General features: G+C 45.5%; 1 pseudogene; it reads right to left on the reverse strand.

Moving 5' to 3' along the window:
• Positions 1–715: 715 nt before the first annotated feature.
• On the reverse strand, positions 716–4,012 carry LOC127756765 (uncharacterized; annotated as a pseudogene).
• Between the last annotated feature and the right edge of the window lie 6,327 nt (positions 4,013–10,339).

The raw sequence follows: 10,339 nt of genomic DNA on the forward strand, positions 1-10,339 counted from the left end.
AATGCATTACAAATATTTAAAGTACAAAGATTAATGACAATTACTTCGAAAAATTATTGTTGTCTGTAATAAATTAAGTGGATAAAACGTAATAAGCAAATATATGATTTAAAATTAATAAAAATTCTAATAATCATATATACTTAGCATATGAATGATATTATCAAATTGGTAAAAACTCTAATTAACATATGTATATACATACGGCATGATTTAAAATTAATAAAAATTGTAATCATCATATATATACTTAGCATAGGAATTATATTAAATTAATTGTTAAAAACTCTAATTAATATATGTAAATGCTACATGCATGATTTAAAAATTTTAAAAATTCGAATAGTCATATATAATTAGCATATGAATCATAGTAAATTAAATTGTGAAAAACTCTAATTAACATACGTAAATGCCACATGCATGATTTTAGACTTTTAAAAATTCTCTAGTCAATTATAATTAGCATATGATTGATAGTAAATTAAATGTTAAAACTCTAATTAACATATGAAATTGCCACCTGCGTGATTTAAAACTTTTAAAAATTGTAAGTATCGCATATAACTAGCATATACATGATTTAAACTTGTTAAAACTTCTAATAATCGTGCGTAATTAACATATGGCATACATCAATTGATTTATATGGATAATCAATACACTCAAATAGTTTACATCATGTACACAATAATTACGGCAATACATCGGCGGTGACGGTTGACCGCACGTACTTTCTCCTCACTATTATTCCCTCATTGTGATCGCTACGTGAGTAAGGGGTGTCTTCATTTGATAGGAGGATGCTAGGGTCAATCGTCACCATGAAAAGGGGTTGTCCATCCAACTGATCGTAATCCTCGTCAGTCTTGTCCTCAACTCCGACGATTTTTCTTTTGCCTGGGAGAACCACGTGACGCTTAGCCTCGTCAGGCCCTTTGCCCTTCTTTCCTTTGCTACACATGTCCTTCACGAAAAAGACTTGCGTTACATCATTGGCAAGGACAAAAGGTTCGTCCAAGTATCCAACCTTGTTAAGGTCAACCGTTGTCATCCCACTGTCATCAATCATTACGCCTCCACCAGTCAACCTAACCCATTGGCACCGGAACAGTGGGACCTTGAGAGGACCATAGTCAAGTTCCCATATGTCCTCGATGGCACCGTAATACGTGCCAGTTGTTCCATCGTGTCCCATGGCATCGACACGAACAGCGCTGTTTTGGTTCGTGCTCTTCATGTCTTGGGCTCTCGTGTAGAATGTGTACCCGTTGATCTCATATCCCTGGAATGTCGCGATCGACCCAGACGGTCCCCTCGCCAGGAAGGCAAGTTGTTGGTTGATCGACTCGTTACCCATGAGATGTTGTCGTATCCACGCGGGGAAAGTATCAATGTGATGCCGTGTAATCCATGCATCGGACTTACCGATGTTCCTGGCGCGAACTAGAGCTAAGTGCTCCTCGATGTAAGGAGCTACCAATGAAGATTGTTGCAGAACTGTGAAATGGGCTTTACGGAATAAATTGTTGTCCACCGTCATTATTCCTTTCCTTCCGAGAGTTCCCTTTCCCCGTAGTCTCCCTTCATGGCGTGATTCAGGTACCCCGATTGGGCGAAGATCTTCGATAAATTCTACGCAAAATTCGATGACCTCCTCTGTTCCAAAACCCTTGGTGATGCTTGCCTCTGGACGAGCACGGTTACGAACATACTTCTTCAGAACGCCTATGTACCTCTCGAAAGGAAACATGTTGTGTAGGTACACAGGCCCGAGAATACTGATCTCTTTCACAAGGTGACAAAGCAGATGCGTCATTATATTGAAAAATGAAGGTGGAAATATCAACACAAAACTGACGAGACATTGCACCACATCATTCTGAAGGGCTTCTAATCTATCCGGATCGATGACCTTCTGCGAAATTGCGTTCATGAATGCACATAGCTTTGTTATTGTTGCCTGGACATTGTCTGGAAGGATACCCCTTATTACAACTGGTAGCAGTTGTGTCATCAACACGTGACAGTCATGAGACTTTAGGTTTGTGAACTTCTTCTCCTTCGTGCTTATTATTCGCTTGATATTCGTGGAGTATCCAGACGGTACATTTATGCTCTCCAAGCATTCAAACATACTTTCCTTCTCTGCCTTGCTAAGAGTGTAGCTGGCTGGACTCAAGTAATGGCTGCATTTCTCCTTTGGTTCCGGGTGAAGGTCGCCGCGTTGTTCCATATGCTTCAGATCATTACGTGCTTCCAGTGTATCTTTCGACTTTCCGTATACACCTAGGAAGCCAAGAAGGTTTACGCAAAGGTTCTTAGTGAGGTGCATCACGTCGATTGTGTGGCGTACGTCCAAGAATTCAAAATAGGGTAACTCCCAAAATATAGAGTTCTTTTTCCACATCGCCGCGTGACCATCTTCGCTCTCTATAGGCTGGCTTCCAAGCCCATTTCCGAACACTATTTTTAGATCTTTAACCATAGCAAACACTGTTTTCCCATTGCGATGTTTAGGCTTCGTACGGTGATCAGCCTTATGTTCGAAGTGCTTGCCTTTCTTCCGTACTGGGTGGTTTGCTGCAAGGAATCGACGATGACCCATGTATACAACCTTCCTACAGTGCTTAAGATACGTACTTTCTGTTTCATCCATACAGTGAGTGCAAGCCTTGTACCCCTTGTTGGACTATCCGGATAGGTTGCTAAGTACAGGCCAATCGTTGATGGTTACGAACAGCAGCGCTCGTATGTTAAACTCCTCCTGTTTGTCCTCGTCCCACACGGGGACACCTTCCTTCTTCCACAACAGCTTAAGATCTTCGACCAGTGGTCTTAGGTACACATCGATGTCGTTACCAGGTTGCTTGGGGCCTTGAATAATAATCGGCATCATTATGTACTTCCTCTTCATGCATAGCCAGGGGAGGAGGTTGTAGATACACATCGTAACGGGCCAAGTGCTATGGCCGCTGCTCATCTCTCCAAAAGGATTCATGCCATCCGTACTCAAACCAAACCGTATATTTCGTGCGTCCTTTCCAAATTCTTTAAATTTTCTGTCTATATTTCGCCACTGCGAACCATCGGCGGGGTGTCTCAGCATCCCATCCTGTTGACGCTCTTCAGCGTGCCATCGCATCATTCTAGCATTCCCCTTGTTCCTGAACAAACGCCTTATCCGTGGTATTATAGGGAAATACCACATCACCTTAGCAGGAATTCTCTTCTTTGTTAGCTGCCCGTCAACTTCTCCTGGATTGTCTCGTCTAATCTTGTATCGTTGTGCTTTGCAAACAGGGCATGCTTCTAGGTTCTCATACTCCTCACCGCGATATAGGATACAATCATTCGGACATGCGTGAATCTTCTGAACTTCCAGTCCTAGCGGGCAGACTATCTTCTTAGCCTCATACGTTGTCTTGGGCAATTTGTTTCCCTCCGGAAGAATGTTCTTGACGAGTTTCAATAAATCGCCAAATGCCTTGTCACTAACCCCATTTTTTGCCTTCCATTGCAAGAACTCCAGAGTGGTATCCAACTTTTTGTGCCCCTGCTCGCAACCTGGGTACAACGAAGTTCTGTGGTCCTCTAGCATCTTGTCCAATTTATGGGCTCCCTTTTCACTTTCGCAGTCCTCCTTGGCGACCTGCAACATCTGACCAAGATCATCCGCAACATCGTTACCATCAGCATCCCTTTCCTCCTCGCCCGTTTGATTTCCTTCAAATCCAACGTACTGAGCAAAGTCCGGAATATTGTCGTCTTCCACTTCATCTTCTTAGATTTCAACACCTTGCTCTCCATGGGATGTCCAACAATTATAGCTTGGCATGAACCCCGACTCAAACAAGTGGAAATGAATAGTCCTGGATGCAGAATACTCCTTCTGATTGTTACACTTATTGCATGGACAACAAATAAAACCCCTTTGCCTGTTAGCTTCGGCCACTCTCAAAAAATAGTGCACGCCGTCAATAAACTCTTTGGACCACCGGTCAGCGTACATCCATTGCCGATCCATCTACATGAGTCGAAAAAAAATCGTACAAAAATAATTATTCTTACAATAATGACAGTCATACAATAATTATAAGATAATTACAAACTGTTTCAACACTCATACAATAATGACATATCTTTATTCATACAAAAATCATAAAATATTACACCAAATAATTCTTATTTACTATTTCTAAAGTTTTAAACTAATTTTAATGTGTTTTACTTCTTTTAATTTTCATTTTAGTTTGTTTTCTAGTATTCAAGTTTAACTTTCACTATAGTTTTCCTTCTCAACTATTTTAGAAAACCTTCTTTAGCAAATCAACTAAATTTCTATATATTCTTTCTTCCCCCACACAAATTTTCTCCCTCATCAACTTACAACTAAATTTTGGAGACAAAAAAGTGTGCAAAACATAGCTGCAAATGTAATATGACAAAAAAAACATTGGAGGATGAAGTTGCAAATCTTTTAGGCACCTCCGATTTGTATGTAATCACCAAAATAAATTCACTAGAAATTTTGGCATGACCTCCCCTCTTTTTTGAAGAAATTTTGAAGCTTGCTCGGGCAGCTAGAGGAGGAAGAAGACATATATATAGGGGTGGGACTTTAGTCCCGGTTGGTGTTACGAACCGGGGCTAAAGATCCCCGAGATCTTTAGTCCCGTTTGGTATTACCAACCGGGACTAAAGTTACGATCTAAGATCCCGGGGGGCCTGACAGGCCCTGACAGCATTTGAACCGGGACTAAAGATGATCTTTAGTCCCGGTTGGTGGGACTAAAGATCAAATATGCCCGTTACCCTTTTTAACCGGGACTAAAGATCATCTTTAGCCCCTGTTTTTATTGCATCCGGGACTATTGTGGAATTCGGCCGACCGACGAAAGATTGTTTCTCCACCAGTGTTGTCATCCACATACATACCAACCACACAAGTTCATCCAATTATATCATACTTTTAATTTATGCAAAGGAATAAAGAAAGAGAGGGAGATAGAATCTATATACACTCAAATTCATACCCTACCTCTGTAATTCTTCTAGGAAGCATCTACATGGACCTACTTGTCATTCTCATGCCAACATAATATCTTGGGTAAACATCCATTTAGTCTATCTATTATTTAACAAAAGAGTAAGAGAGAGAGAGCTCCAAAACTCAACATACACCTCAAATTCTCACCATACCTCTCATTTCTCCTAGGGAACATCTAGATGGACTATTTGACAGCCACTAGGGATTGGTTTGGGAGATGTAGGAGAGCTTGCACCACCCAAACTCTGCCCAACAAGCTAAAAATGTGTCGAAGCCAAAGTTAGCCACCTTGCCATGCACTGCCAGCTCGACCTCGGTCATTTCGCCAACAAGTGCCCGAAACTGAGAAACATGGCCGCCAGCGCGTCAATCCATGCAACATCGAACAATCTGAAGCTTGTTCCTCAGCGAATTGTCATCCATGCATCCCGAAGCAGTCCTATAGCCCGAGTTGCAACGACTCCAACCCCAATGAGTGCACTACCGCAAGGTGTCAATGCTCCATTTCAGCCCCATCCACTTGTTGACAATACAGACACCAGTATCTGCGTTGTACCTTTGGATGTTCCAGTATAGCAGCCGAGAAATCAAGTACAAGATGAAGAACCTGAGTGTAAGAAAGTTATTGCCTGTTATAGCTACAGTGAAGAAGTGCATTACTCCACGGACTGTCCTCAACCAAGGCAAAATCAGCCCCCACATTTTCGCCAATTTATAGGAAGCAGACATGCCAATCGCCAAGTGGTCACTGGAACAAATGCAGTACCTGTTAAGCCTAGTGCTAGTCAGAAGCAACCATAATACTCTTGTATCGGTATTCAAGTACTTTTGTTTTATAGCTGTTCCCCGTCAACCATGCAACAAGGAAGAAACATGAAATAATTAATGAGTTTGGCAAGTTGACGAAGGATCCATATTGAGACAGCAAGTGTTGTGAGTTGTGCACATTTTGTTGATGATTAAGGAGACCTAGGGTATCATTTTCGTGAGCTCATACTCTATTATGAATCAAATAACCTAGTTGTTGATAGAAAAGAAAATCAAGTGATCAACCAAAGAGACATTTGTCTAGACTAAGAGTTTCAGATGTGTCCTTTTCGGATCAAAGGCAACGACACCCAGTATCGCTTTTGACGAACCACTTCAAGGTTTCTCTGAAAGGCAGCAGGCCCAAGGACCTCATTGCCCCAGAAGCACCCACAACTCCTAGAGTGAAGAGTACCTAGTTGAGAAAGGTCAAAAGGTGATTGATGGAAGAGATCGGAAGAGATGTTTGGTTACCGGGAAAAGAAGTACGTCGAAAGGTGATTGATAGAGGATAACGAGAAACATGATTTGTGTCACTTGAGGAAGACTCCCGATAGCAATCGACCCAACAACAGTCACCCTGTCATTAAAGCAGATGAATTCGCGTGTAAGCGAGATGACCACAGGTAGAAGTACTCCTATGAGGACAAGGATGGAAACTTTTGTGACATGACCAAGAAGTCAAGAAGTTAACCTGAACAGTTGTTCAACCTTCGGCTCTATCTCAGATGCTACCTAGAATAAAAGCACTTGCACCAGTATCGTTCAACGGACTTTCCTAGCAATCGATCCATCGGGAAAGAACACATCAAGGTTGAAGGTGTAAAGGAATACGTTGAATGCTAAATGATGACAACATGAAGAGAATAGTGTGAAGTAAACCGAATGCAAAGAAAGTGAATCCGAGTTGTCTGTTCATGGGAGCTATTCCCAGTTATGAACCAAGTGATATGTTCGAAGATAATCTACAGAGTCCAGATCGATATCATATCCAACAAAGAAGTTTCGGATTTGGCAGGATAACAATCAGACAACAACAAGTCCAGCAGTAAAGTCATTTGGGAAGACGTCAAAGCATGTCAAGTGGGATAAGTTGGTTCTCTTGGGAAACATAATTCAAAGTTAGAGTGGTCGACTCTTACATCGAATAGCAGAAGAATCTAGCACCCGGAGACCAGGAAAGCTAATATGAGGCAGTTAGTGGCAAGTTATCAATTATGGTATCCTTGGTAAGCGGGATATCATAGTCTAAAGCATTTGGTGGTAAGCTGGAAGGAAACGCCAAGCATGGTATTCTCATGATGACAAGCATGGTTTCCTAGTAACGACAAGCTGGTGTCGATGCATAACATGAAGTTGGTGACTTGCATGAGATTGACGCCAAGGATATGGATTATGAGAAGTTTGGGAACGGATGCCTCACTAAACTACCGCAACCCAGTCGAAGTCAGCAAAAGGTGCAACCAGGGACAAGTTAGGTGAAGAGAAGATTCCATCTGCAATAGGAGATCAAGCCAAGCAGTTCCGAGTGGGGAAGTTTTGCTGGACAAGTTTGTTATAGAAGACGCAACGGAAGAAGTCAAACAAGAAGAGAAGACCGCCCTACCTATCTTCTTGCTAGCCTCCTCGAATCTCGGGGACGAGATTCCTATAAGGGGGGTGGATTTGTCACGTCCTGATAAATTCATCCTGAAATAAAAATCATTCTCTAAAAGGAATAATATAATTAATTAAAATTCAAAAAGGAATTGGCAAACACTAAAATATGTACAAGAAAAATTTGAATGTGGCCCGGAAAATTTTTGTTAAATTCTCCTTGGTCTAAAAGGAGCCCTCAAATTTTACTTGAATTTTCAGAGCACCAAAAATAATTATTAAGCAACAACAATCTTTATCAAAGTTTATTAAAAAGAAAAAGCTAAAAATAATCCTCGTTTTCCCTTTGGGCCAAGTCTGGCCCAAAGTCTTCCTCTCTCTCTCTCGGCGCGCGGTGGAAGTCCTCCCTTCCTCCCTCTCTTTCTCTCCCTCTCCTTCTCTCCCTCCTTGTCTTGGGCCTCCCCTCCCCCTTCCGGCCCACTCCCTCCTCTCCTCCTCCTGGGCCGCCCCTCCCCTCCCTCCTTCCCTCTCGGCCCAGCCGCCCGGCCTAAAACTGGCCGAGCCGAGCCAGCCGCACGCGCGCTGACCGCGCGACCGCGTGGGGCCCAGGCGCCGGTCGTCGCCCTCCTCCCGCCAGCCTCCATCCTCTCTCTCTCCCATGAAACCCTATCCGTTTCCTCCCTCAAATCTGCACGAATCAATTCCCTTCTTTCCAAATTGATTAGGGGGAATTAATTCCCTTTCCTTCCTCTTCAATTCCCCCCAATTTACCCCTTGAATGGCGCCCCCAATCGCCGGGAACGGACGCGCTAACCCCGGCCACCTTCCATGGCCGCCGGCCACAAATTCTACCGCCGTTCCCACCTCTCCCGTGCCCGGCTCCCTCCCCTATCCTATTAAATGGAATCACCTTCCTCCGTTCTATCGTTTTAGCCTCCTCCCGATCTCCCCCGTGGCCTCACCTCCTCTCCCCGCCACCCTCCTTTCTCTCCCATGCTGCCGGCCGACTCCAGCCACTCCTGCCACCGCGTCAGCACGCCGGCCAGCCGTGCCGTCGCCTCCCCCGGCGTCGCAGTCGCCTCCCCTTCCCCGGCCTGCCCTCCATTTCCTGCGGAGACCTCCGGAAGTGCATCCCCGCCAGCAACAGTGGCGTTGCCGCCACTGTTCCGCCTCCGGCCGCCTCTGCCGCATCTCCTGTGCGCCGGCCGACGTCGCCACCACCTCTCCCGGCACTGGAACGCCGTCGCCCACGCCGTCCTCTTCCCCGGCCAGGCCACGGCGTCGCCCGAATTTCGCCGGAACACCGTCGTGCCGCGCCGGCCTCTCCATCCGCCTCGCCGGAATTTCCCCGGTCGGCCCTTCCCCTACCCGTGCTCCGTCGGCCGCACCAGCACCACCTCTGACATCGCAGCAGCGAGCCGGCGAGGTCGTCCTCGCCATCGCCTCCCCTCCATCCGGACCCCTCCGCTGTCCGTCGTCGTCGTCACCGTTCGTCCTCGTCGTCGACGTCCCGTCGGTCGCCCGGCTCATCGTCTCACTGCGCCGCCACCATCGTCGTCATCGCAGCGGCGTGTTCCGTGCCGTCCTCGCATCTGTGCATCTTCTGTTGGCTGCCCTCGTCGCCTCCTCGCCGGTTTCGGTCGTCCTCCTCCTGTCGTTCTCGGTCGTCGTGGCGTTCGTCCCTCCGTTAAGCCGCGTTCGTTCGACGCCCGCGTTTCGTGAAGTGTACTGCAGCCTCCTCGTCATCTTCATCCTCAGCTCCGCATCGTCAAGCCCTGCGTCAGCCGCATCTTGCCTTCGTCCAAGGATCACCGCCGAAGTCGTCCCATCGCCGTTCGTCTCCGCCGTCCCCGAGCCGTCTCCGCCGCGCCCGTTCGTCATCGTCGTTCCGCGCCCCGTCTCATTGTGGTGAGGATTCCCCTCATCTTGCTGCCCCATCCTTGTCCTTTCAGTGTCGCCCCGTGCCCGTTGTGCGGTTGTCGACCCCGGTACCCGTGTACCGGTGTCGGTAGTCGTTCGTGTGTGCGTGTGGTGACCGTGTTAGTGTGCCCGCTTGGTAGCCACGTGGTTTCCACGTGTGCAGCCCGCGTGATGTCTAGTGGAGTCCGTTTGTCGGCCACTCGCCTCGGTTGACACATGGGGTCCGCTTCCGTCGACCCGTGGACCATCTATGTGTACTCGGTCTACCGTGGTCCATTAGGTTGACATGTGCGGTCCGCATGTCAACAGTGCAGCCTTCCTCTCTTTTCCATGCTAGCGCTTACACATGTTTTATAGTTGCAAAACCTAATTATAATAATCCGCAAACCTCCATATAACAGCATTAAACTTCGGATGACCATGCCATGGTTATAAGAACTCTAAATCGACCCGTTCAAGTCTCCTAATGTTTGTTATAACCTAAAGACCCCTATGCTTTCTTTTTATGTATTGTTATTGCTTCTTTATAGCCTTGTAGCTTTGCTTGTATTCTTCGCGTAGCTTCTGTCGTTTCGAAGGTTCCCGAAGCGTGGTTCGTGGTCTTCGCCGAAGGTTCGGTAGGCCGTTCTCTCTGAGCAAGGCAAGTCGCATCATCCTTGAGCATATTGAATCCCAGTTTATAAAATTATTTTGATTTAAATTATTGCATTACCGCTTTATTTAAATTCCCGCGTTATCACTATTTTATTTAGCACTTCCTATTAATCCTTATTATAGCCTTATCATTGATATTGTTTATTATCACCTTGTTCACCCTAGCAAAACAAAACCCCAATTAGTGGGTACACTACTAATGGTTCCACTAGTATGAATTTAGGTAGATGCTTCGCTGATTAATTAGGCAACACTAGGTGGTTTCATAACTTTAGACTTTGGGAGTTCTCATATCATTTGGACATTATGGAA

The sequence above is a fragment of the Oryza glaberrima genome, chromosome 12, assembly GCF_000147395.1.
Source record: "Oryza glaberrima chromosome 12, OglaRS2, whole genome shotgun sequence".
Classification (NCBI taxonomy): domain Eukaryota; kingdom Viridiplantae; phylum Streptophyta; class Magnoliopsida; order Poales; family Poaceae; genus Oryza; species Oryza glaberrima.